Genomic DNA, 24378 nt, shown 5'->3' with positions numbered 1-24378 from the left:
TATGCAGATGAGGGTTCCAGTCAACTTTGGCCCACTGCTTGGATAACATCACCATATGCAAATCCGTCTGCTGCAGACCTTCCCCCAGGAGTGCTTGTACTAGTTGTTGCATATGGTTTGATATTTGATGGTGCTTCAGTATTAGGCAGCCTTCCGCCCTCCCATGTTCATCTGAAAAGATGTGGTCTCCCTGCAGTTGTTGTCCCCAGATGAGAGTTCCCTTGTGCTGCCTCAGTTGAATCTCCTTTGCTTGACAGAGATGTGCCTGAGCAGCGGCCCTCACCAGCCCTATCCCAAATCATACTTATTTTGCATAGGAGATACCATGGTCATGAAGATTGTTCTCCCAGGGTGAGGTTCATTCATTGCATTCTGGGTATGCTGACCCCTGTGATTTTCCCAAATGTGGGAAACTCGACTGCATTATTTGTGGTAGTGGGGGACTGTGTTTGTGCTTTCCTCTGGTCAGCTCTGGTAAAAGTCAGATTTCTTTGTCTCAGATCTTCCTCTAGCCTTGTTCTTCTTTCGAGAGTTCCCTGGTGCTGCCTCAGTTGGATCTCCTTCACTTCACAGGGGGGAACCCGAGCAGCGACCCTCCCCAGCTCTAGCCCAACTCCTACTTACCTGCCAGGTGAGATACTATGATCATGAAGGTGCTTCTCCCAGGGCAAGGCTCACCCATTGCACTCTGGGTGTGCTGCCCCTGCGATTTCCCCAAATGTGGGAAACTTGACTGCATAATTTGTGTTTCCCCTGGTCGGCTCTCGTATAATTCAGATCTCTTTGTCTCAGGTCTCTCTCCAGCCTAGTTTGCTGTCTGTTTCCACTTCTCTTTTCTTCAGCCGCTCCCTTCTATACCCTTGTGCACTATCCTGACTTCTCCTCCCGTCTGCTTACTTTGTGCCTTCCAATGCACAATGCGAACTACAGGTAGTGCTGCAGGGCCCACACCCTTTTACTTGCCTTACAGAGCAGCTCTGGAGCTGTTACAGTGCCCAGCTGCTGCAAGAAATCAGCTTGAATGCTTCAGGGGCTGGGGCATAGCCAACATGAGCCCCACACCAAAGGAGGGTGGAGGTGTTTAATGCAAACTAGGGGTCAGCCAAGCGCCGCAAAAGGCCACCATGCCCTGCACGCCCCTTTTCTCTTTTCATATGCAGACGAGGGTTGAAGCCAACTTTGACCCACTGCTTGGATGACATCACCATATGCAAATCCATCTGCGGCAGGCCTTCCCCCAGGAATGCTTGCACTAGTTGTTGCATTTGGTTTGTTGTTTGGGGGTGCTTCAGTATTAGGCAGCCTTCTGCCCTCCCATGTTCATCTGAAAATATATGTTCTCCCTGCAGTTGTTGTCCCAAGATGAGAGTTCCCTTGTGCTGCCTCAGTTGAATCTCCTTTACTTGACAGAGATGTGCATGAGCAGCGGCCCTCCCCAGCCCTATTCCAAATCATACTTATTTTGCATAGGAGATACCATGGTCATGAAGATTTTTCTCCCAGGGTGAGGTTCATTCATTGCATTTTGGGTATGCTGACCCCTGTGATTTCCCCAAATGTCGGAAACTTGACTGCATTATTTGTGGTAGTGGGAGACTGTGTTTGTGCTTTCCTCTGGTCAGCTCTGGTAAAAGTCAGATTTCTTTGTCTCAGATTTTCCTTTAGCCTTGTTCTTCTTTCGAGAGTTCCCTTGTGCTGCCTCAGTTGGATCTCCTTCACTTTACAGGGGGGTACCCGAGCAGCGACCCTCCCCAGCTCTAGCCCAACTCCTACTTACCTGCCAGGTGAGATACTATGATCATGAAGGTGCTTCTCCCAGGGCAAGGCTCACCCATTGTACTCTGGGTGTGATGCTCCTGCGATTTCCCCAAATGTGGGAATCTTGACTGCATAATTTGTGTTTCCCCTGGTCGGCTCACGTATAATTCAGATCTCTTTGTCTCAGGTCTCTCTCCAGCCTAGTTTGCTGTCTGTTTCCACTTCTCTTTTCTTCAGCCGCTCCCTTCTATACCCTTGTGCACTATCCTGACTTCTCCTCCTATCTGCTTACTTTGTGCCTTCCAATGCACAATGCAAACTACAGGTAGTGCTGCAGGGCCCACACCCTTTTACTTGCCTTACAGAGCAGCTCTGGAGCTGTTACAGTGCCCAGCTGCTGCAAGAAATCAGCTTGAATGCTTCAGGGGCTGGGGCATAGCCAACATGAGCCCCACACCGAAGGAGGGTGGAGGTGTTTAATGCGAACTAGGGGTCATCCAAGCACCGCAAAAGGCCGCCATGCCCTGCACGCCCCTTTTCTCTTTTCATATGCAGATGAGGGTTGAAGCCAACTTTGACCCACTGCTTGGATGACATCACCGTATGCAAATCCATCTTCTGCAGAACTTCCCCCAGGAATGCTTGCACTAGTTGTTGCATTTGGTTTGTTGTTTGGGGGTGCTTCAGTATTAGGCAGCCTTCTGCCCTCCCATGTTCATCTGAAAATATGTGTTCTCCCTGCAGTTGTTGTCCCCAGATGAGAGTTCCCTTGTGCTGCCTCAGTTGAATCTCCTTTACTTGACAGAGATGTGCATGAGCAGCGGCCCTTCCCAGCCCTATTCCAAATCATACTTATTTTGCATAGGAGATACCATGGTCATGAAGATTGTTCTCCCAGGGTGAGGTTCATTCATTGCATTTTGGGTATGCTGACCTCTGTGATTTCCCCAAATGTGGGAAACTTGACTGCATTATTTGTGGTAGTGGGGGACTGTGTTTGTGCTTTCCTCTGGTCAGCTCTGGTAAAAGTCAGATTTCTTTGTCTCAGATTTTCCTCTAGCCTTGTTCTTCTTTCGAGAGTTCCCTTGTGCTGCCTCAGTTGGATCTCCTTCACTTTACAGGGGGGTACCCGAGCAGCGACCCTCCCCAGCTCTAGCCCAACTCCTACTTACCTGCCAGGTGAGATACTATGATCATGAAGGTGCTTCTCCCAGGGCAAGGCTCACCCATTGCACTCTGGGTGTGCTGCTCCTGCGATTTCCCCAAATGTGGGAAACTTGACTGCATAATTTGTGTTTCCCCTGGTCGGCTCTCGTATAATTCAGATCTCTTTGTCTCAGGTCTCTCTCCAGCCTAGTTTGCTGTCTGTTTCCACTTCTCTTTTCTTGAGCCGCTCCCTTCTATGCCCTTGCGCACTATCCTGACTTCTCCTCCTGTCTGCTTACTTTGTGCCTTCCAACGCACAATGCGAACTACAGGTAGTGCTGCAGGGCCCACACCCTTTTACTTGCCTTACAGAGCAGCTCTGGAGCTGTTACAGTGCCCAGCTGCTGCAAGAATTCAGCTTGAATGCTTCAGGGGCTGGGGCATAGCCAACATGAGCCCCACACCAAAGGAGGGTGGAGGTGTTTAATGCAAACTAGGGGTCAGCCAAGCGCCGCAAAAGGCCACCATGCCCTGCACGCCCCTTTTCTCTTTTCATATGCAGACGAGGGTTGAAGCCAACTTTGACCAACTGCTTGGATGACATCACCATATGCAAATCCATCTGCGGCAGGCCTTCCCCCAGGAATGCTTGCACTAGTTGTTGCATTTGGTTTGTTGTTTGGGGGTGCTTCAGTATTAGGCAGCCTTCTGCCCTCCCATGTTCATCTGAAAATATATGTTCTCCCTGCAGTTGTTGTCCCAAGATGAGAGTTCCCTTGTGCTGCCTCAGTTGAATCTCCTTTACTTGACAGAGATGTGCATGAGCAGCGGCCCTCCCCAGCCCTCTTCCAAATCATACTTATTTTGCATAGGAGATACCATGGTCATGAAGATTTTTCTCCCAGGGTGAGGTTCATTCATTGCATTTTGGGTATGCTGACCCCTGTGATTTCCCCAAATGTGGGAAACTCGACTGCATTATTTGTGGTAGTGGGAGGCTGTGTTTGTGATTTCTTCTGGTCAGCTCTGGTAAAAGTCAGATTTCTTTGTTTCAGATTTTCCTTTAGCCTTGTTCTTCTTTCGAGAGTTCCCTTGTGCTGCCTCAGTTGGATCTCCTTCACTTAACAGGGGGGTGCCCGAGCAGCGACCCTCCCTAGCTCTAGCCCAACTCCTACTTACCTGCCAGGTGAGATACTATGATCATGAAGGTGCTTCTCCCAGGGCAAGGCTCACCCATTGCACTCTGGGTGTGCTGCCCCTGCGATTTCCCCAAATGTGGGAAACTTGACTGCATAATTTGTGTTTCCCCTGGTCGGCTCTCGTATAATTCAGATCTCTTTGTCTCAGATCTCTCTCCAGCCTAGTTTGCTGTCTGTTTCCACTTCTCTTTTCTTCAGCCGCTCCCTTCTATACCCTTGTGCACTATCCTGACTTCTCCTCCCGTCTGCTTACTTTGTGCCTTCCAATGCACAATGCAAACTACAGGTAGTGCTGCAGGGCCCACACCCTTTTACTTGCCTTACAGAGCGTCTCTGGAGCTGTTACAGTGCCCAGCTGCTGCAAGAAATCTGCTTGAATGCTTCAGGGGATGGGACATGGCCAACATGAGCCCCACACCAAAGGAGGGTGGAGCAGAAGGCTGCCTAATACTGAAGCACCCCCAAACAACAAACCAAATGCAACAACTAGTGCAAGCATTCCTGGGGGAAGGCCTGCCGCAGATGGATTTGCATATGGTGATGTCATCCAAGCAGTGGGTCAAAGGTGGCTTCAACCCTCGTCTGCATATAAAAACAGAAAAGGGGCGTGCAGGGCATGGTGGCCTTTTGCGGCGCTTGACTGACCCCTAGTTTGCATTAAACACCTCCACCCTCCTTCGGTGTGGGGCTCATGTTGGCTATGCCCCAGCCCCTGAAGCATTCAAGCTGATTTCTTGCAGCAGCTGGCCACTGTAACAGCTCCAGAGCTGCTCTGTAAGGCAAGTAAAAGGGTGTGGGCCCTGCAGCACTACCTGTAGTTTGCATTGTGCATTGGAAGGCACAAAGTAAGCAGACGGGAGGAGAAGTCAGGATAGTGCACAAGGGTATAGAAGGGAGCGGCTGAAGAAAAGAGAAGTGGAAACAGACAGCAAACTAGGCTGGAGAGAGACCTGAGACAAAGAGATCTGAATTATACGAGAGCCGACCAGGGGAAACACAAATTATGCAGTCAAGTTTCCCACATTTGGGGAAATCGCAGGAGCAGCACACCCAGAGTACAATGGGTGAGCCTTGCCCTGGGAGAAGCACCTTCATGATCATAGTATCTCACCTGGCAGGTAAGTAGGAGTTGGGCTAGAGCTGGGGAGGGTCGCTGCTCGGGTACCCCCCTGTAAAGTGAAGGAGATCCAACTGAGGCAGCACAAGGGAACTCTCGAAAGAAGAACAAGGCTAAAGGAAAATCTGAGACAAAGAAATCTGACTTTTACCAGAGCTGACCAGAAGAAATCACAAACACAGCCTCCCACTACCACAAATAATGCAGTCAAGTTTCCCACATTTGGGGAAATCACAGGGGTCAGTATACCCAAAATGCAATGAATAAACCTCACCCTGGGAGAAAAATCTTCATGACCATGGTATCTCCTATGCAAAATAAGTATGATTTGGAATAGGGCTGGGGAGGGCCGCTGCTCATGCACATCTCTGTCAAGTAAAGGAGATTTAACTGAGGCAACACAAGGGAACTCTCATCTGGGGACAACAACTGCAGGGAGAACATATATTTTCAGATGAACATGGGAGGGCAGAAGGCTGCCTAATACTGAAGCACCCCCAAACAACAAACCAAATGCAACAACTAGTGCAAGCATTCCTGGGGGAAGGCCTGCCGCAGATGGATTTGCATATGGTGATGTCATCCAAGCAGTGGGTCAAAGTTGGCTTCAACCCTCGTCTGCATATGAAAACAGAAAAGGGGCGTGCAGGGCATGGCGGCCTTTTGCGGTGCTTGGATGACCCCTAGTTCGCATTAAACACCTCCACCCTCTTTTGGTGTGGGGCTCATGTTGGCCATGCCCCATCCCCTGAAGCATTCAAGCAGATTTCTTGCAGCAGCTGGGCACTGTAACAGCTCCAGAGCTGCTCTGTAAGGCAAGTAAAAGGGTGTGGGCCCTGCAGCACTACCTGTAGTTTGCATTGTGCATTGGAAGGCACAAAGTAAGCAGACGGGAGGAGAAGTCAGGATAGTGCACAAGGTTATAGAAGGGAGCGGCTGAAGAAAAGAGAAGTGGAAACAGACAGCAAACTAGGCTGGAGAGAGACCTGAGACAAAGAGATCTGAATTATACGAGAGCCGACCAGGGGAAACACAAATTATGCAGTCAAGTTTCCCACATTTGGGGAAATCGCAGGGGCAGCACACCCAGAGTGCAATGGGTGAGCCTTGCCCTGGGAGAAGCACCATCATGATCATAGTATCTCACCTGGCAGGTAAGTAGGAGTTGGGCTAGAGCTGGGGAGGGTCTCTGCTCGGGCACCCCCCTGTCAAGTGAAGGAGATCCAACTGAGGCAGCACAAGGGAACTCTCAAAAGAAGAACAAGGCTAGAGGAAGATCTGAAACAAAGAAATCTGACTTTTACCAGAGCTGACCAGAGGAAAACACAAACACAGTCCCCCACTACCACAAATAAAGCAGTCGAGTTTCCCACATTTGGGGAAATCACAGGGGTCAGCATACCCAGAATGCAATGAATGAACCTCACCCTGGGAGAATAATCTTCATGACCATGGTATGTCCTATGCAAAATAAGTATGATTTGGGATAGAGCTGGGGTGGGCCGCTGCTCAGGCACATCTCTGTCAAGTTAAGGAGATTCAACTGAGGCAGCACAAGGGAACTCTCATCTGGGGACAACAACTGCACGGAGAACACATATTTTCAGATGAACATGGGAGGGCAGAAGGCTGCCTAATACTGAAGCACCCCCAAACAACAAACCAAATGCAACAACTAGTGCAAGCATTCCTGGGGGAAGTTCTGCAGAAGACGGATTTGCATACGGTGATGTCATCCAAGCAGTGGGTCAAAGTTGGCTTCAACCCTCATCTGCATATGAAAAGAGAAAAGGGGCGTGCAGGGCATGGCGGCTTTTTGCGGTGCTTGTGACAATACTAAATACTTTTGTCGTATAAACAACCCTTTATGAGGTCTAAGAACACTGTACGCTGTTTACTTAAGAAGTACCGTAAGGGTACACTAGTTGCGTAACGATCGCTCAGCCGTAGGCGAGACACTCAAGCGTCACGTTCGCTCACGGCCCAGAGATCACAGGACACGTTATTGGCTGTTGACTAACGTAATGATTCGCTATGGCGTAGCAGACGCTCGAGACCACGAGGAGATCACCAGCAGCGCAGACGCTCACAACGCTATACCTTTATGTCTAAACCTTTTAACAATGAAATACACAGAATACCTTAATGTGGATACAGGGTGTAAGTGCAACCTTGTGTAACCTGACTAACTACAAAGCTGCTTGAGCGTCACCGACGCTCAAGTGAACACTTAACACTATAGAAAATACACAGATACTGGTTTAGGGTCCAAAGCCTATTAACTGTATTATATCTAATATACTGGTAAAAAGGGGATAACAGTACAAATGATACACTACAATATAACAAAGACTTCCTAACCAAAATAGCTACACTAGAAATACAATACAATACAATTACTATTTATGGGAAAATGGAAGGGGAAGAGAAGAAGAGAGAGATAGAGAGAAATGGCTCATGATAACATTAAATAAGAGACAACATGGTTGCAGATAAAACTACACATGTGAGAGACAATCGCTGCGCAGTTAGTCAATGCTGAATACAGCATGGGATGGAAGCTAGACTCCATTTTGAGAAACCTCCACTTGATTCCAAAGACAACACCACATGGCTGAAAGGGGGAGGGGAAGACATCCAGCAGCAGCCATTTTAGATTTGCAGGTCCAAACACATGGCACTTTATTCCAAAATGTCCAAGCCTCAAAACAATGCATATGTTCTGATTTTACAATTCCAAACCATCTAAACCACCTTTCACAATGTAATCCAACTTCCTAGAACCATCTCATAATTTCACATCCCAAACAACTTCAGTATCTCAATAACCAGAGCATATTCATCACAAGACCAGATCACAATGTAATTAACACAAACGTAACTGCATGGTGGTATTTATGATTAACAGGATATATATTATAACTAACCAGCACAATCTATTTTAAATCTCCATAGGCAAACAAATACCACAAATACTATGCTACAGATTGTATACTGTTCCAATTCATCACGGACTTCACAGAGTATCCACAAACACCCAACAATCACACAACCAAGTTACAATATCCTATTTAAAACCAGAAAGCAATCTGTCTGTTTCCTTATCTAGCCATGTGAAGTTCAATACTTAGCCTTTAGTTTGGAAGATGTCCTGGGGATTCAGCCGCCATGCTGCTTGGTGCCAGGTAGCTGTGTGTGTGTCTGTGAGTGTAGCTACATTACATCTGTTCTCTGAGGCCACACCTGACCACTACCTTCCTGTTTGACCAGTACCTGGGGGAGGGGTCTTTCTTTCTCCTTTGTATATGCTAATCAGGTTCAGCCCTGAAAACTTAGTAAAAGGTTGTCTTGAGCATCCATTGTTCTAACAATATGATCTTAGCTTTTATACATATAATCATATCTATCCGCTGCAATGTCCCACAACAACACAACAGGCCTCAAACTAACCCACACCTCATTCTGCTTGCTTCAATACCAAACATGATGTGTTTATCTGGTTCGGTTCGAATGATACACATCCATGACATTAATTCATTAGCCAATTCTAAATCTCCATGATGTCTGGTGCTGTTCATTATTATAACCATGTACTGTATGAAACAAGTGCCGAATCCATCTCTGTGCCATGTCCGAGCAAATGCGTGTGTTTCCATATATTGCTGTGCTCGCTGCGCATATTTGCAAGTATAGCGACTTATATGTGTGCAGTTTATATGGTCTCTCTATGTAATATTTTTGACTTTGACAGTCCACCCTTTGGCAGTCACCAATAACTGCCACTTCCTAAAACATTTCAAAAAGAGAAAAATATATGTCAGGGGTTAATACATTTCCATGGTTGGGTAAGGGAGGAGAGAGGAGAAGGTGTGAAGAGGGTATGACCTAGTGAGATAGCAGAAGCATGTGTGTATGAATCCATGTTTGGGGGGTCATGTATCATCGTGCCGTACGTGTTGTACATCAAGCTTCGAGGTATTGCGAAGTATACATTTGAATTCCTTCTTATCCCGTACTAAGGGTCTGTGGATGGGCTGTCAAACTTTACCGAGCTCATTTCGGCTGTGGTTGTAACAAAATGGGGGAGCACATTTTAGTTGATGATACATGAATGGGGGAGGTATGTGGTTGCTGATATCTGTGCCTGTATTCCCTATCGACTATGTGTGTCATTACCTGAGGGTTGTAGAGATGAAGATAAAGAACACTTATGGAAAATGCAATGATATTCTATGTCAGGGAAATGTACATCTGTTGTTGAAGTTTTGTTCGGTATCTGTTGAGAGTCGTCTTCTTTGCGCTGTATTGCTCTTTGGGCATGAGCAAATAGCTTTGTCAGTGCCATCAGATTTACAAAAAATGTTGGGCTAGCGTGAGTTTAAAATACTAGGGAAACTGGGGATCCATGGCAAAGTTCATCAAGTGTCCATATCATAGGTCGTCAAAACTTCATCTTTGGTTCTTGTCTGTTGTCTGTATAGCGTCTCGTTAACTTCCTCGTCCAAGGGGTCTTTGTATCTTGGAGAAAAGCAGAAAAACAGGTGAAAGAAACGGACCGTATAATCGCATTTTCATCACATCATGGTTTCTATCATTGGGTCATATACCAAATCCAGGTTAATTACAGTTTCCTCACTCCTTAGACTCATTACCTCAGGTAGTACTTTTCCAATACAACACAATCCTTCAGAGTTTGGGGCAAGCCGCTCATACGCCTTTCTCCCGCATATGAAATATGCATCATCGGGGAGAACATATGGGACGGAATATGTCATTACCATGTTACACATTTTCCATGTGAACTCTCCTAACCCTAACTCTCCCATCTGTTTAGTACACGTATCAGTTTGTACGATATGTGCACAGTATCCTGGTGATACTTCTCCAACTCTCGTAATCCTATTTCCTAAGGTATACCTATACCGGAAAGATTTTCCTCTACTGGCTATGTGGCGTACAAGCTCTGTATCTGTAGGCATTCTATCTGCTCTATGCGAAAAGGTCATGGTTTGGTTGCTCCATGACACTTCCCAATTTCCCGGCTTTCGGGGATTGGAGATGTTAAAACATAATAGGGACCTATCCACATGGTATTGGTGGAGCTTCAAACTAGGAGGGCTGGAGATATTAAACCTCCTGTCCACCGGTCTCCCACCCTTTAGCTCAAGTACCTCCCCTACCGTTAAAGGAAATGGTACTAGCCCTGATTTACTATGACCCTGAGGTACTTGAGAGCATACCCAACAATCTGTTTTATTTAACACACTACCCACTAAGGAGTGATAGTCACTCAATGGATGCCGGTCCATATGGATATTAAAACTGGATTGGCATTTCTTTATGCATCCATCCTCAACCATTGTCACAGAGCCTACAGATACAGTTTTCTTTTTGAACTAACAATCCTTCACAATTGTTTACAAATAACATGGTTGTTAGATCGTGCCCGGTACTCGCCTTTGCTTGGTGATTGGGTTGCTATTGGAAATTTACACCTCCGTCTCAGTCATCAGGACCTTTCTGGATCCTTTCTCGACCTCACTGGTACTCTCACCGAAACAGACTGCTCTGGTCAACATCATGGTCAACAGGAAAATCCATATCACAGTCTCTTGGGGCAAGTCCATCTTACAGGAGGAGAAAAGAAGAAATTTGTAAAGGGGGTATAAGAAATCAGTTTGAGGGGGAGAGAACTTGTTACGATAATAAGTTCTCTCGTCTTGTTGTTCTTCTTGTTCTGCTGTCCTCTCAAAGGTGCTATCTCTCAGTCTTCCAAACGAACATTCTGGTGATGCAATATTCCTTCCTAACCGGCGATCTTTCTGTAAGGAGAAAAAATCTGGCATTACCATTGGTCCAACTGAGGGGTGACATACCATCTTTAAACCATGAAAACATGAGTGAGAAGAGAGAGGAAAAAAAAAAAAAAAAAAACAAGAGATAGAGAACAATTCATATGCATATATATATTACATAACTCGACATTAACCATCAATAGGAAAAGAGAAACAAAGCATTTTTAAAACATTGTCAACATTAAGAAAACATTGTTAGCATTAGAAAAACATTGTCAGATTATCAGGCTGTCATATCTACGTGTCTAATGGTCTCCTTGAGCAGTCCCTCCCCACCAGCACCTGCATTACTCCACTGTCTGTATCTGGCCAGAAATACATTGTGGCGGAGGTCATGCTGGGGTTTGGTAGACTTCTGCAAGGACCAAGTGGATATGCAATGTGTGAATTCTTACCAATACTCGTCAGAGATGGGGATAGAGAGAGAGAGAAAAAAAAAAACATTTCACAGATACATTTACAACGTTTCACCTGGTCATTCCTGTGTCTTCAGTGAATGACCTCCCAATTTATTAACCGTTACCTCAGGCTTACCATCAGTCGTATGATCACCTTTCTTGACTACCTATCATGGGTGTGGCTCAAAATTCTTCCTATGTGATCCCTGCTTGTAATTTGGTGTGTCATAACTTTTGCTCATTTTCATGTCTAGGGGGTCTGATTTTATGTGGGCTGTTGCAGTTACTGGCATAATGCCCTTCTCTTTTGCACAGATCACAAATCCTTAAGTTCCTCCATGTGCCAATGGCCTGGGGTTTTGGTTGATTTGATGCCTCCTCAAACGCTTGGATGCTCATCACCATCAACCGCTTTCCCTGTACCTACCTGATTCCTTGGATACCATGATTATGTCGTTGTCTAGGGAGTTGGTATGCCTTCTGTGAATCTTTGATCATACAGTTAGATCTTTCCTAGGATCTGGGTAATCAGACATGATTGATCTCAATTCTGTCCGGGACCAGGGATGGCGCATTGCACTGTCCTTGACGGGAATGGTTCCCTGATCATCAGTCTTCCCATTGGGGACTGTGATCACCCTGACAGGACTAAACTCAATCACATCACCTTGTTTTGGTCTTACAATATGGGGTACATTTGTTTGTGCGTGATATAAAACATTGTACGTACCTGTGGACACGACCTCACCTGACCCTCCGTTAGGGGGTTTGATTATTGCCTTTACCAATTTGGTCGCGTCCACCTGGATGTCTTGTAGGATGGCTTCTTTAAGAGGTGCCGACATCGTTCTGGGCTCACTTTCTTGTTGGTAATCCTGAGGGAAGTTTAACATGGGGTGCGACTTGCACAGGTTAACATTTGTAATTTTTACACTTTAATTTTCATAAACATTATTACATTTAACACTTTCATTCTTAATACAGTTACTAAGTGCATTTTTATCGTACAACATTGTGCCATTTCTCTGCAACCATAATCCTCTTCAATGCCATGTCTCTCCTCTCAAGATGAAAGTTAGATATGTAAGTTACATTTCTTTGCATTTCACTTTCCTGTTGCCATAACTGCAAACAATCATCATGTTTAACTCGTTGTTTCCAGGATTTTATGAGACTGATCCTTTGCCTTAAATTATGCAACACCTCTAAGTCAAAACTACCTATCCCGGGAAATGGTGCCTTATCCCCCGCAGTCATTCGTGTCCATTCATCACAAAAGGTCTCAGTGTGGGGACCATATTTCCCCCACATTACTAACCGAGCAGACCCTCGGGGTCTGCAAGCCTCTGGAGTCTGAATCCTGACCTCCGACCGTCTCTGTGTTGTGCACTTGGCTGCCATTGTGGACCTTTTTAAACACAGAAAAACTTCCTAAAATGCACCAAACACAGAACTTCGTTGGAAATCCTTAAAGCTCTTCCACTGAACTTCTTCTGCTCCGGGTATCCCCGTTCCGCCTTCTAGCAGACACGTGTAGCCGTTGCAGGCCCTATCTCTAGAGATTTTCCTGAGAAAATTCCCTTCCTTTTTCTTTACACAAATCACGCTTGCATGTGCTCCCTACAACACGTATGAGGGCAAGATTTACGCATGGATATACGACCTCATATCACGTTGCGTTATTGGTCACACATACAACCGTGCGGTCCAATCGTACCACTTATAGACACTTGTTGCCCATAAATGGTAGGATCATTGGAGTCTCCCTACTGTGCTCCAAAACAGCCAGAGCGTAATACAACGAAAACTTTATCACACTCTGTTGCACGTTTTCACTCAGATCGTGCTCATCACGTTCCACATAGATCACACAGATCACAAAGTCCACAAAGCGGAATTCAATACCGTTTTATCACATAGATCACAAAGTCCACAAAGCGGGATTCAATACACTCATACCGTTTTCAACCCACTATCATTCTTATAGTTTTCTGATCAGAAAAATCATTTCCCGTAGTCTGATAGCTCTCCCCAGAGGCGTTACAGTAAAGTAAGGTATTTAAACTAAATTTTGGAAACTGAACAAATGTGTGCTATTGTCTTGTGGCTTCTGTATCGCCTTACTATAAGCGATATTTCACTATATAAACGCTTACCAAACACCACACAGTATCTTCTATGCTGTGTGCTTGTTTTTTCTCAGCACGTTATCAATGCAAATGGCAAACAGGAAGGTGAGATGTGAAACTTACACAGATGAAAATGCAATTCTAAATTTAATCTAATAACATACATTGATGTAAGCACACGCATATAGATATTACATATAAGTACCAATCACTATTACCTATGATTGACTATGATATAGATTAAATAAATGCATTAAAAAAAAACTCATTAAATGATGATTTCTTTTTGACAGTGGATGGCTGATTGTTTCCTGAGTCAACTGAAAACCAGCCGCTCAGAAAAAAAAAAAAATGTGACCTTCCCAAAATGGCCGCTGCTCCTCCCCCTTCCACCTCCATGAGGGTCACACAAAATGGTGGACAGACCATGCGGCCTCTTGTCACAAAGAAAGTCATCATTCAAAACTCCTAAAGTTATTCTAGGCCTGAGTGTGTAGTTGGCACCAAATTGAAATAAAAACCAGATTTTCAAAGACAATAGCGTACTGTTCTTACCTCCGGTCCCGGATTCCCTCAGCACCCTTTACTAAGCGAAACAGACGCTTATCCAATCAGCACTGCAAGGAATATGATCCCGCCCTTTGCTGATGGATAATGTCTGCTGATCTACCTAGTGCAGATATGTGAAGGACTGGACGGCCCCCAATTGACAATACTAAATACTTTTGTCGTATAAACAACCCTTTATGAGGTCTAAGAACACTGTACGCTGTTTACTTAAGAAGTACCGTAAGGGTACACTAGTTGCGTAACGATCGCTCAGCCGTAGGCGAGACGCTCAAGCGTCACGTTCGCTCACGGCCCAGAGATCACAGGACACGTTATTGGCTGTTGACTAACGTAATGATTCGCTATGGCGTAGCAGACGCTCGAGACCACGAGGAGATCACCAGCAGCGCAGACGCTCACAACGCTATACCTTTATGTCTAAACCTTTTAACAATGAAATACACAGAATACCTTAATGTGGATACAGGGTGTAAGTGCAACCTTGTGTAACCTGACTAACTACAAAGCTGCTTGAGCGTCACCGACGCTCGAGTGAACACTTAACACTATAGAAAATACACAGATACTGGTTTAGGGTCCAAAGCCTATTAACTGTATTATATCTAATATACTGATAAAAAGGGGATAACAGTACAAATGATACACTACAATATAACAAAGACTTCCTAACCAAAATAGCTACACTAGAAATACAATACAATACAATTACTATTTATGGGAAAATGGAAGGGGAAGAGAAGAAGAGAGAGATAGAGAGAAATGGCTCATGATAACATTAAATAAGAGACAACATGGTTGCAGATAAAACTACACATGTGAGAGACAATCGCTGCGCAGTTAGTCAATGCTGAATACAGCATGGGATGGAAGCTAGACTCCATTTTGAGAAACCTCCACTTGATTCCAAAGACCACACCACATGGCTGAAAGGGGGAGGGGAAGACATCCAGCAGCAGCCATTTTAGATTTGCAGGTCCAAACACATGGCACTTTATTCCAAAATGTCCAAGCCTCAAAACAATGCATATGTTCTGATTTTACAATTCCAAACCATCTAAATCACCTTTCACAATGTAATCCAACTTCCTAGAACCATCTCATAATTTCACATCCCAAACAACTTCAGTATCTCAATAACCAGAGCATATTCATCACAAGACCAGATCACAATGTAATTAACACAAACGTAACTGCATGGTGGTATTTATGATTAACAGGATATATATTATAACTAACCAGCACAATCTATTTTAAATCTCCATAGGCAAACAAATACCACAAATACTATGCTACAGATTGTATACTGTTCCAATTCATCACGGACTTCACGGAGTATCCACAAACACCCAACAATCACACAACCAAGTTACAATAACCTATTTAAAACCAGAAAGCAATCTGTCTGTTTCCTTATCTAGCCATGTGAAGTTCAATACTTAGCCTTTAGTTTGGAAGATGTCCTGGGGATTCAGCCGCCATGCTGCTTGGTGCCAGGTAGCTGTGTGTGTGTCTGTGAGTGTAGCTACATTACATCTGTTCTCTGAGGCCACACCTGACCACTACCTTCCTGTTTGACCAGTACCTGGGGGAGGGGTCTTTCTTTCTCCTTTGTATATGCTAATCAGGTTCAGCCCTGAAAACTTAGTAAAAGGTTGTCTTGAGCATCCATTGTTCTAACAATATGATCTTAGCTTTTATACATATAATCATATCTATCCGCTGCAATGTCCCACAACAACACAACAGGCCTCAAACTAACCCACACCTCATTCTGCTTGCTTCAATACCAAACATGATGTGTTTATCTGGTTCGGTTCGAATGATACACATCCATGACATTAATTCATTAGCCAATTCTAAATCTCCATGATGTCTGGTGCTGTTCATTATTATAACCATGTACTGTATGAAACAAGTGCCGAATCCATCTCTGTGCCATGTCCGAGCAAATGCGTGTGTTTCCATATATTGCTGTGCTCGCTGCGCATATTTGCAAGTATAGCGACTTATATGTGTGCAGTTTATATGGTCTCTCTATGTAATATTTTTGACTTTGACACTTGGATGACCCCTAGTTCGCATTAAACACCTCCACCTTCCTTTGGTGTGGGGCTCATGTTGGCCATGCCCCATCCCCTGAAGCATTCAAGCTGATTTCTTGCAGCAGCTGGGCACTGTAACAGCTCCAGAGCTGCTCTGTAAGGCAAGTAAAAGGGTGTGGGCCCTGCAGCACTACCTGTAGTTTGCATTGTGCATTGGAAGGCACAAAGTAAGCAGACGGGAGGAGAAGTCAGGATAGTGCACAAGGGTATAGAAGGGAGCGGCTGAAGAAAAGAGAAGTGGAAACAGACAGCAAACTAGGCTGGAGAGAGACCTGAGACAAAGAGATCTGAATTATACGAGAGCCGACCAGGGGAAACACAAATTATGCAGTCAAGTTTCCCACATTTGGGGAAATCGCAGGAGCAGCACACCCAGAGTACAATGGGTGAGCCTTGCCCTGGGAGAAGCACCTTCATGATCATAGTATCTCACCTGGCAGGTAAGTAGGAGTTGGGCTAGAGCTGGGGAGGGTCGCTGCTCGGGTACCCCCCTGTAAAGTGAAGGAGATCCAACTGAGGCAGCACAAGGGAACTCTCGAAAGAAGAACAAGGCTAAAGGAAAATCTGAGACAAAGAAATTTGACTTTTACCAGAGCTGACCAGAGGAAAGCACAAACACAGTCTCCCACTACCACAAATAATGCAGTCAAGTTTCCCACATTTGGGGAAATCACAGGGGTCAGCATACCCAAAATGCAATGAATGAACCTCACCCTGGGAGAAAAATCTTCATGACCATGGTATCTCCTATGCAAAATAAGTATGATTTGGAATAGGGCTGGGGAGGGCCGCTGCTCATGCACATCTCTGTCAAGTAAAGGAGATTCAACTGAGGCAGCACAAGGGAACTCTCATCTTGGGACAACAACTGCAGGGAGAACACATATTTTCAGATGAACATGGGAGGGCAGAAGGCTGCCTAATACTGAAGCACCCCCAAACAACAAACCAAATGCAACAACTAGTGCAAGCATTCCTGGGGGAAGTTCTGCAGAAGACGGATTTGCATACGGTGATGTCATCCAAGCAGTGGGTCAAAGTTGGCTTCAACCCTCATCTGCATATGAAAAGAGAAAAGGGGCGTGCAGGGCATGGCGGCCTTTTGCGGTGCTTGGATGACCCCTAGTTCGCATTAAACACCTCCACCCTCCTTTGGTGTGGGGCTCATGTTGGCCATGCCCCATCCCCTGAAGCATTCAAGCTGATTTCTTGCAGCAGCTGGGCACTGTAACAGCTCCAGAGCTGCTCTGTAAGGCAAGTAAAAGGGTGTGGGCCCTGCAGCACTACCTGTAGTTTGCATTGTGCATTGGAAGGCACAAAGTAAGCAGACGGGAGGAGAAGTCAGGATAGTGCACAAGGGTATAGAAGGGAGTGGCTGAAGAAAAGAGAAGTGGAAACAGACAGCAAACTAGGCTGGAGAGAGACCTGAGACAAAGAGATCTGAATTATACGAGAGCCGACCAGGGGAAACACAAATTATGCAGTCAAGTTTCCCACATTTGGGGAAATCGCAGGAGCAGCACACCCAGAGTACAATGGGTGAGCCTTGCCCTGGGAGAAGCACCTTCATGATCATAGTATCTCACCTGGCAGGTAAGTAGGAGTTGGGCTAGAGCTGGGGAGGGTCGCTGCTCGGGTACCCCCCTGTAAAGTGAAGGAGATCCAACTGAGGCAGCACAAGGGAACTCTCGAAAGAAGAACAAGGCTAAAGGAAAATCTGAGACAAAGAAATCTGACTTTTACCAGAGCTGACCAGAGGAAAGCACAAACACAGTCTCCCACTACCACAAATAATGCAGTCAAGTTTCCCACATTTGGGGAAATCACAGGGGTCAGCATACCCAAAATGCAATGAATGAACCTCACCCTGGGAGAAAAATCTTCATGACCATGGTATCTCCTATGCAAAATAAGTATGATTTGGAATAGGGCTGGGGAGGGCCGCTGCTCATGCACATCTCTGTCAAGTAAAGGAGATTCAACTGAGGCAGCACAAGGGAACTCTCATCTTGGGACAACAACTGCAGGGAGAACACATATTTTCAGATGAACATAGGAGGGCAGAAGGCTGCCTAATACTGAAGCACCTCCAAACAACAAACCAAATGCAACAACTAGTGCAAGCATTCCTGGGGGAAGGCCTGCCGCAGATGGATTTGCATATGGTGATGTCATCCAAGCAGTGGGTCAAAGTTGGCTTCAACCCTCGTCTGCATATGAAAACAGAAAAGGGGCGTGCAGGGCATGGTGGCCTTTTGCGGCGCTTGTCTGACCCCTAGTTTGCATTAAACACCTCCACCCTCCTTCGGTGTGGGGCTCATGTTGGCTATGCCCCAGCCCCTGAAGCATTCAAGCTGATTTCTTGCAGCAGCTGGGCACTGTAACAGCTCCAGAGCTGCTCTGTAAGGCAAGTAAAAGGGTGTGGGCCCTGCAGCACTACCTGTAGTTTGCATTGTGCATTGGAAGGCACAAAGTAAGCAGACGGGAGGAGAAGTCAGGATAGTGCACAAGGGTATAGAAGGGAGCGGCTGAAGAAAAGAGAAGTGGAAACAGACAGCAAACTAGGCTGGAGAGAGACCTGAGACAAAGAGATCTGAATTATACGAGAGCCGACCAGGGGAAACACAAATTATGCAGTCAAGTTTCCCACATTTGGGGAAATCGCAGGAGCAGCACACCCAGAGTACAATGGGTGAGCCTTGCCCTGGGAGAAGCACCTTCATGATCATAGTATCTCACCTGGCAGGTAAGTAGGAGTTGGGCTAGAGCTGGGGAGGGTCGCTGCTCGGGTACGCCCCTGTAAAGTGAAGGAGATCCAACTGAGGCAGCACAAGGGAACTCTCGAAAGAAGAACAAGGCTAAAGGAAAATCTGAGACAAAGAAATCTGACTTTTACCAGAGCTGACCAGAGGAAAGCACAAACACAGTCTCCCACTACCACAAATAATGCAGTCAAGTTTCCCACATTTGGGGAAATCACAGGGGTCAGCATACCCAAAATGCAATGAATGAACCTCACCCTGGGAGAAAAATCTTCATGACCATGGTATCTCCTATGCAAAATAAGTATGATTTGGAATAGGGCTGGGGAGGGCCGCTGCTCATGCACATCTCTGTCAAGTAAAGGAGATTCAACTGAGGCAGCACAAGGGAACTCTCATCTTGGGACAACAACTGCAGGGAGAACACATATTTTCAGATGAACATGGGAGGGCAAAAGGCTGCCTAATACTGAAGCACCCCCAAACAACAAACCAAATGCAACAACTAGTGCAAGCATTCCTGGGGGAAGTTCTGCAGAAGACGGATTTGCATACGGTGATGTCATCCAAGCAGTGGGTCAAAGTTGGCTTCAACCCTCATCTGCATATGAAAAGAGAAAAGGGGCGTGCAGGGCATGGCGGCCTTTTGCGGTGCTTGGATGACCCCTAGTTCGCATTAAACACCTCCACCCTCCTTTGGTGTGGGGCTCATGTTGGCCATGCCCCATCCCCTGAAGCATTCAAGCTGATTTCTTGCAGCAGCTGGGCACTGTAACAGCTCCAGAGCTGCTCTGTAAGGCAAGTAAAAGGGTGTGGGCCCTGCAGCACTACCTGTAGTTTGCATTGTGCATTGGAAGGCACAAAGTAAGCAGACGGGAGGAGAAGTCAGGATAGTGCACAAGGGTATAGAAGGGAGCGGCTGAAGAAAAGAGAAGTGGAAACAGACAGCAAACTAGGCTGGAGAGAGACCTGAGACAAAGAGATCTGAATTATACGAGAGCCGACCAGGGGAAACACAAATTATGCAGTCAAGTTTCCCACATTTGGGGAAATCGCAGGGGCAGCACACCCAGAGTGCAATGGGTGAGCCTTGCCCTGGGAGAAGCACCTTCATGATCATAGTATCTCACCTGGCAGGTAAGTAGGAGTTGGGCTAGAGCTGGGGAAAGTCGCTGTTCGGGCACCCCCCTGTCAAGTGAAAGAGATCAAACTGAGGCAGCACAAGGGAACTCTCGAAAGAAGAACAAGGCTAGAGGAAGATCTGAGACAAAGAAATCTGACTTTTTCCAGAGCTGACCAGAGGAAAGCACAAACACAGTCCCCACTACCACAAATAATGCAGTCGAGTTTCCCACATTTGGGGAAATCACAGGGGTCAGCATACCCAAAATGCAATGAATGAACCTCACCCTGGGAGAACAATCTTCATGACCATGGTATCTCCTATGCAAAATAAGTATGATTTGGGATAGGGCTGGGGAGGGCCGCTGCTCATGCACATCTCTGTCAAGTAAAGGAGATTCAACTGAGGCAGCACAAGGAAACTCTCATCTGGGGACAACAACTGCAGGGAGAACACATATTTTCAGATGAACATGGGAGGGCAGAAGGCTGCCTAATACTGAAGCACCCCCAAACAACAAACCAAATGCAACAACTAGTACAAGCATTCCTGGGGGAAGTTCTGCAGAAGACGGAATTGCATACGGTGATGTCATCCAAGCAGTGGGCCAAAGTTGGCTGGAACCCTCATCTGCATATGAAAAGAGAAAAGGGGTATGCAGGGCATGGCGGCCTTTTGCGGCGCTTGGATGACCCTTAGTTCGCATTAAACACCTCCACCCTCCTTCGGTGTGGGGCTCATGTTGGCCATGCCCCATCCCCTGAAGCATTCAAGCTGATTTCTTGCAGCAGCTTGGCACTGTAACAGCTCCAGAGCTGTTCAGTAAGGCAAGTAAAAGGGTGTGGGCCCTGCAGCACTACCTGTAGTTTGCATTGCGCATTGGAAGGCACAAAGTAAGCAGACAGGAGGAGAAGTCAGGATAGTGCACAAGGGTATAAAAGGGAGCGGCTCAAGAAAAGAGAAGTTGAAACAGACAGCAAACTAGGCTGGAGAGAGACCTGAGACAAAGAGATCTGAATTATACGAGACCTGACCAGGGGAAACACAAATTATGCAGTCAAGTTTCCCACATTTGGGGAAATCGCAGGGGCAGCACACCCAGAGTGCAATGGGTGAGCCTTGCCCTGGGAGAAGCACCTTCATGATCATAGTATCTCACCTGGCAGGTAAGTAGGAGTTGGGCTAGAGCTGGGGAGGGTCGCTGCTCGGGCACCCCCCTGTCAAGTGAAGGAGATCCAACTGAGGCAGCACAAGGAAACTCTCGAAAGAAGAACAAGGCTAGAGGAAGATCTGAAACAAAGAAATTTGACTTTTACCAGAGCTGACCAGAGGAAAACACAAACACAGTCCCCCACTACCAACAAATAAAGCAGTCGCGTTTCCCACATTTGGGGAAATCACAGGGGTCAGCATACCCAGAATGCAATGAATGAACCTTACCCTGGGAGAGTAATCTTCATGACCATGGTATCTCCTATGCAAAATAAGTATGATTTGGGATAGGGCTGGGGAGGGCCGCTGCTCATGCACATCTCTGTCAAGTAAAGGAGATTCAACTGAGGCAGCACAAGGGAACTCTCATCTGGGGACAACAACTGCAGGGAGAACACATATTTTCAGATGAACATGGGAGGGCAGAAGGCTGCCTAATACTGAAGCACCCCCAAACAACAAACCAAATGCAACAACTAGTGCAAGCATTCCTGGGGGAAGTTCTGCAGAAGACGGATTTGCATACGGTGATGTCATCCAAGCAGTGGGTCAAAGTTGGCTTCAACCCTCATCTGCATATGAAAAGAGAAAAGGGGCGTGCAGGGCATGGCGGCCTTTTGCGGTGCTTGGATGACCCCTAGTTCGCATTAAACACCCCCACCCTCCTTTGGTGTGGGGCTCATGTTGGCCATGCCCCATCCCCTGAAGCATTCAAGCTGATTTATTGCAGCAGCTGGGCACTGTAACAGCTCCAGAGCTGCTCTGAACGGCAAGTAAAAGGGTGTGGGCCCTGCAGCACTACCTGTAGTTTGCATTGTGCATTGGAAGGCACAAAGTAAGCAGACGGGAGAAGTCAGGATAGTGCGCAAGGGCATAGAAGGGAGCGGCTCAAGAAAAGAGAAGTTGAAACAGACAGCAAACTAGGCTGGAGAGAGACCTGAGACAAAGAGATCTGAATTATACGAGAGCCGACCAGGGGAAACACAAATTATGCAGTCAAGTTTCCCACATTTGGGGAAATCGCAGGAGCAGCACACCCAGAGTGCAATGGGTGAGCCTTGCCCTGGGAGAAGCACCTTCCTGATTATAGTATCTCACCTGGCAGGTAAGTAGGAGTTGGGCTAGAGCTTGGGAGGGTCGCTGCTCGGGCACCCCCCTGTCAAGTGAAGGAGATCCAACTGAGGCAGCACAAGGAAACTCTCGAAAGAAGAACAAGGCTAGAGGAAGATCTGAGACAAAGAAATCTGACTTTTACCAGAGCTGACCAGAGGAAAGCACAAACACAGTCCCCCACTACCACAAATAATGCAGTCGAGTTTCCCAAATTTGGGAAAATCACAGGGGTCAGCATACCCAGAATGCAATGAATGAACCTCACCCTGGGAGAACAATCTTCATGACCATGGTATCTCCTATGCAAAATAAGTATGATTTGGGATAGGGCTGGGGAGGGCCGCTGCTCAGGCACATCTCTGTCAAGTAAAGGAGATTCAACTGAGGCAGCACAAGGGAACTCTCATCTGGGGACAACAACTGCAGGGAGAACACATATTTTCAGATGAACATGGGAGGGCAGAAGGCTGCCTAATACTGAAGCACCCCCAAACAACAAACCAAATGCAACAACTAGTGCAAGCATTCCTGGGGAAAGGCCTGCAGCAGATGGATTTGCATACGGTGATGTCATCCAAGCAGTGGGTCAAAGTTGGCTTCAACCCTCGTCTGCATATGAAAAGAGAAAAGGGGCGTGCAGGGCATGGCGGCCTTTTGCGGCGCTTGGATGACCCCTAGTTCGCATTAAACACCTCCACCCTCCTTCGGTGTGGGGCTCATGTTGGCTATGCCCCAGCCCCTGAAGCATTCAAGCTGATTTCTTGCAGCAGCTGGGCACTGTAACAGCTCCAGAGCTGCTCTGTACGGCAAGTAAAAGGGTGTGGGCCCTGCAGCACTACCTGTAGTTTGCATTGTGCATTGGAAGGCACAAAGTAAGCAGACAGGAGGAGAAGTCAGGATAGTGCACAAGGGTATAAAAGGGAGGGGCTCATGAAAAAAGAAGTGGAAACAGACAGCAAACTAGGCTGGAGAGAGACCTGAGACAAAGAGATCTGAATTATACGAGAGCCGACCAGGGGAAACACAAATTATGCAGTCAAGCTTCCCACATTTGGGGAAATCAGAGTGCAATGGGTGAGCCTTGCCCTGGGAGAAGCACCTTCATGATCATAGTATCTCACCTGGCAGGTAAGTAGGAGTTGGGCTAGAGCTGGGGAGGGTCGCTGCTCGGGCACCCCCCTGTCAAGTGAAAAAGATCCAACTGAGGCAGCACAAGGGAACTCTCGAAAGAAGAACAAGGCTAGAGGAAGATCTGAGACAAATAAATCTGACTTTTACCAGAGCTGACCAGAGGAAAGCACAAACACAGTCCCCCACTGCCACAAATAATGCAGTCGAGTTTCCCACATTTGGGGAAATCACAGGGGTCAGCATACCCAGAATACAATGAATGAACCTCACCCTGGGAGAACAATCTTCATGACCATGGTATCTCCTATGCAAAATAAGTATGATTTGGGATAGGGCTGGGGAGGGCCGCTGCTCAGGCACATCTCTGTCAAGTAAAGGAGATTCAACTGAGGCAGCACAAGGGAACTCTCATCTGGGGACAACAACTGCAGGGAGAACACATATTTTCAGATGAACATGGGAGGGCAGAAGGCTGCCTAATACTGAAGCACCCCCAAACAACAAACCAAATGCAACAACTAGTGCAAGCATTCCTGGGGGAAGGCCTGCAGCAGATGGATTTGCATACGGTGATGTCATCCAAGCAGTGGGTCAAAGTTGGCTTCAACCCTCGTCTGCATATGAAAAGAGAAAAGGGGCGTGCAGGGCATGGCGGCCTTTTGCGGTGCTTGGATGACCCCTAGTTCGCATTAAACACCCCCACCCTCCTTTGGTGTGGGGCTCATGTTGGCCATGCCCCATCCCCTGAAGCATTCAAGCTGAT

General features: G+C 46.6%; 24 non-coding genes and 1 pseudogene across 24 annotated transcripts; 8 read left to right on the top strand and 17 right to left on the bottom strand.

Annotated features, from left to right (window-relative positions):
- The first annotated feature begins 300 nt into the window (after positions 1-300).
- On the top strand, positions 301-464 carry LOC135017855 (U1 spliceosomal RNA). The gene has a single exon (XR_010215641.1). It is a non-coding gene; the product is annotated as a U1 spliceosomal RNA (small nuclear RNA).
- Positions 465-616: 152 nt separating this feature from the next.
- Positions 617-779, top strand: LOC135017833 (U1 spliceosomal RNA). The gene has a single exon (XR_010215620.1). It is a non-coding gene; the product is annotated as a U1 spliceosomal RNA (small nuclear RNA).
- A 674-nt stretch (positions 780-1453) lies between these two features.
- Positions 1454-1617, top strand: LOC135017797 (U1 spliceosomal RNA). Its single transcript, XR_010215586.1, has one exon. It is a non-coding gene; the product is annotated as a U1 spliceosomal RNA (small nuclear RNA).
- A 152-nt stretch (positions 1618-1769) lies between these two features.
- On the top strand, positions 1770-1921 carry LOC135017971 (U1 spliceosomal RNA; annotated as a pseudogene).
- A 685-nt stretch (positions 1922-2606) lies between these two features.
- LOC135017712 (U1 spliceosomal RNA) lies at positions 2607-2770 on the top strand. The gene has a single exon (XR_010215505.1). It is a non-coding gene; the product is annotated as a U1 spliceosomal RNA (small nuclear RNA).
- Positions 2771-2922: 152 nt separating this feature from the next.
- Positions 2923-3085, top strand: LOC135017845 (U1 spliceosomal RNA). The gene has a single exon (XR_010215631.1). It is a non-coding gene; the product is annotated as a U1 spliceosomal RNA (small nuclear RNA).
- A 674-nt stretch (positions 3086-3759) lies between these two features.
- LOC135017771 (U1 spliceosomal RNA) lies at positions 3760-3923 on the top strand. Its single transcript, XR_010215560.1, has one exon. It is a non-coding gene; the product is annotated as a U1 spliceosomal RNA (small nuclear RNA).
- Positions 3924-4075: 152 nt separating this feature from the next.
- LOC135017831 (U1 spliceosomal RNA) lies at positions 4076-4238 on the top strand. Its single transcript, XR_010215618.1, has one exon. It is a non-coding gene; the product is annotated as a U1 spliceosomal RNA (small nuclear RNA).
- An 828-nt stretch (positions 4239-5066) lies between these two features.
- Positions 5067-5229, bottom strand: LOC135017875 (U1 spliceosomal RNA). Its single transcript, XR_010215654.1, has one exon. It is a non-coding gene; the product is annotated as a U1 spliceosomal RNA (small nuclear RNA).
- A 152-nt stretch (positions 5230-5381) lies between these two features.
- LOC135017768 (U1 spliceosomal RNA) lies at positions 5382-5545 on the bottom strand. The gene has a single exon (XR_010215557.1). It is a non-coding gene; the product is annotated as a U1 spliceosomal RNA (small nuclear RNA).
- Positions 5546-6219: 674 nt separating this feature from the next.
- On the bottom strand, positions 6220-6382 carry LOC135017862 (U1 spliceosomal RNA). Its single transcript, XR_010215648.1, has one exon. It is a non-coding gene; the product is annotated as a U1 spliceosomal RNA (small nuclear RNA).
- Positions 6383-6534: 152 nt separating this feature from the next.
- On the bottom strand, positions 6535-6698 carry LOC135017783 (U1 spliceosomal RNA). The gene has a single exon (XR_010215572.1). It is a non-coding gene; the product is annotated as a U1 spliceosomal RNA (small nuclear RNA).
- A 9861-nt stretch (positions 6699-16559) lies between these two features.
- Positions 16560-16722, bottom strand: LOC135017874 (U1 spliceosomal RNA). The gene has a single exon (XR_010215653.1). It is a non-coding gene; the product is annotated as a U1 spliceosomal RNA (small nuclear RNA).
- Positions 16723-16874: 152 nt separating this feature from the next.
- On the bottom strand, positions 16875-17038 carry LOC135017760 (U1 spliceosomal RNA). The gene has a single exon (XR_010215549.1). It is a non-coding gene; the product is annotated as a U1 spliceosomal RNA (small nuclear RNA).
- Positions 17039-17712: 674 nt separating this feature from the next.
- LOC135017873 (U1 spliceosomal RNA) lies at positions 17713-17875 on the bottom strand. The gene has a single exon (XR_010215652.1). It is a non-coding gene; the product is annotated as a U1 spliceosomal RNA (small nuclear RNA).
- A 152-nt stretch (positions 17876-18027) lies between these two features.
- On the bottom strand, positions 18028-18191 carry LOC135017758 (U1 spliceosomal RNA). The gene has a single exon (XR_010215548.1). It is a non-coding gene; the product is annotated as a U1 spliceosomal RNA (small nuclear RNA).
- A 674-nt stretch (positions 18192-18865) lies between these two features.
- On the bottom strand, positions 18866-19028 carry LOC135017872 (U1 spliceosomal RNA). The gene has a single exon (XR_010215651.1). It is a non-coding gene; the product is annotated as a U1 spliceosomal RNA (small nuclear RNA).
- A 152-nt stretch (positions 19029-19180) lies between these two features.
- On the bottom strand, positions 19181-19344 carry LOC135017757 (U1 spliceosomal RNA). Its single transcript, XR_010215547.1, has one exon. It is a non-coding gene; the product is annotated as a U1 spliceosomal RNA (small nuclear RNA).
- A 674-nt stretch (positions 19345-20018) lies between these two features.
- On the bottom strand, positions 20019-20181 carry LOC135017830 (U1 spliceosomal RNA). The gene has a single exon (XR_010215617.1). It is a non-coding gene; the product is annotated as a U1 spliceosomal RNA (small nuclear RNA).
- A 153-nt stretch (positions 20182-20334) lies between these two features.
- Positions 20335-20496, bottom strand: LOC135017666 (U1 spliceosomal RNA). The gene has a single exon (XR_010215460.1). It is a non-coding gene; the product is annotated as a U1 spliceosomal RNA (small nuclear RNA).
- A 674-nt stretch (positions 20497-21170) lies between these two features.
- On the bottom strand, positions 21171-21333 carry LOC135017840 (U1 spliceosomal RNA). Its single transcript, XR_010215626.1, has one exon. It is a non-coding gene; the product is annotated as a U1 spliceosomal RNA (small nuclear RNA).
- Positions 21334-21485: 152 nt separating this feature from the next.
- LOC135017902 (U1 spliceosomal RNA) lies at positions 21486-21650 on the bottom strand. Its single transcript, XR_010215681.1, has one exon. It is a non-coding gene; the product is annotated as a U1 spliceosomal RNA (small nuclear RNA).
- Positions 21651-22321: 671 nt separating this feature from the next.
- Positions 22322-22484, bottom strand: LOC135017899 (U1 spliceosomal RNA). The gene has a single exon (XR_010215678.1). It is a non-coding gene; the product is annotated as a U1 spliceosomal RNA (small nuclear RNA).
- A 152-nt stretch (positions 22485-22636) lies between these two features.
- LOC135018088 (U1 spliceosomal RNA) lies at positions 22637-22800 on the bottom strand. The gene has a single exon (XR_010215846.1). It is a non-coding gene; the product is annotated as a U1 spliceosomal RNA (small nuclear RNA).
- A 972-nt stretch (positions 22801-23772) lies between these two features.
- LOC135017686 (U1 spliceosomal RNA) lies at positions 23773-23936 on the bottom strand. The gene has a single exon (XR_010215480.1). It is a non-coding gene; the product is annotated as a U1 spliceosomal RNA (small nuclear RNA).
- Positions 23937-24378: the final 442 nt, after the last annotated feature.

This window comes from Pseudophryne corroboree, unplaced genomic scaffold (assembly GCF_028390025.1).
Source record: "Pseudophryne corroboree isolate aPseCor3 unplaced genomic scaffold, aPseCor3.hap2 scaffold_320, whole genome shotgun sequence".
Classification (NCBI taxonomy): domain Eukaryota; kingdom Metazoa; phylum Chordata; class Amphibia; order Anura; family Myobatrachidae; genus Pseudophryne; species Pseudophryne corroboree.
The sequence above is the reverse complement of the archived record's forward strand: the minus strand, read 5'-3'. Positions and strand labels throughout refer to the sequence as shown.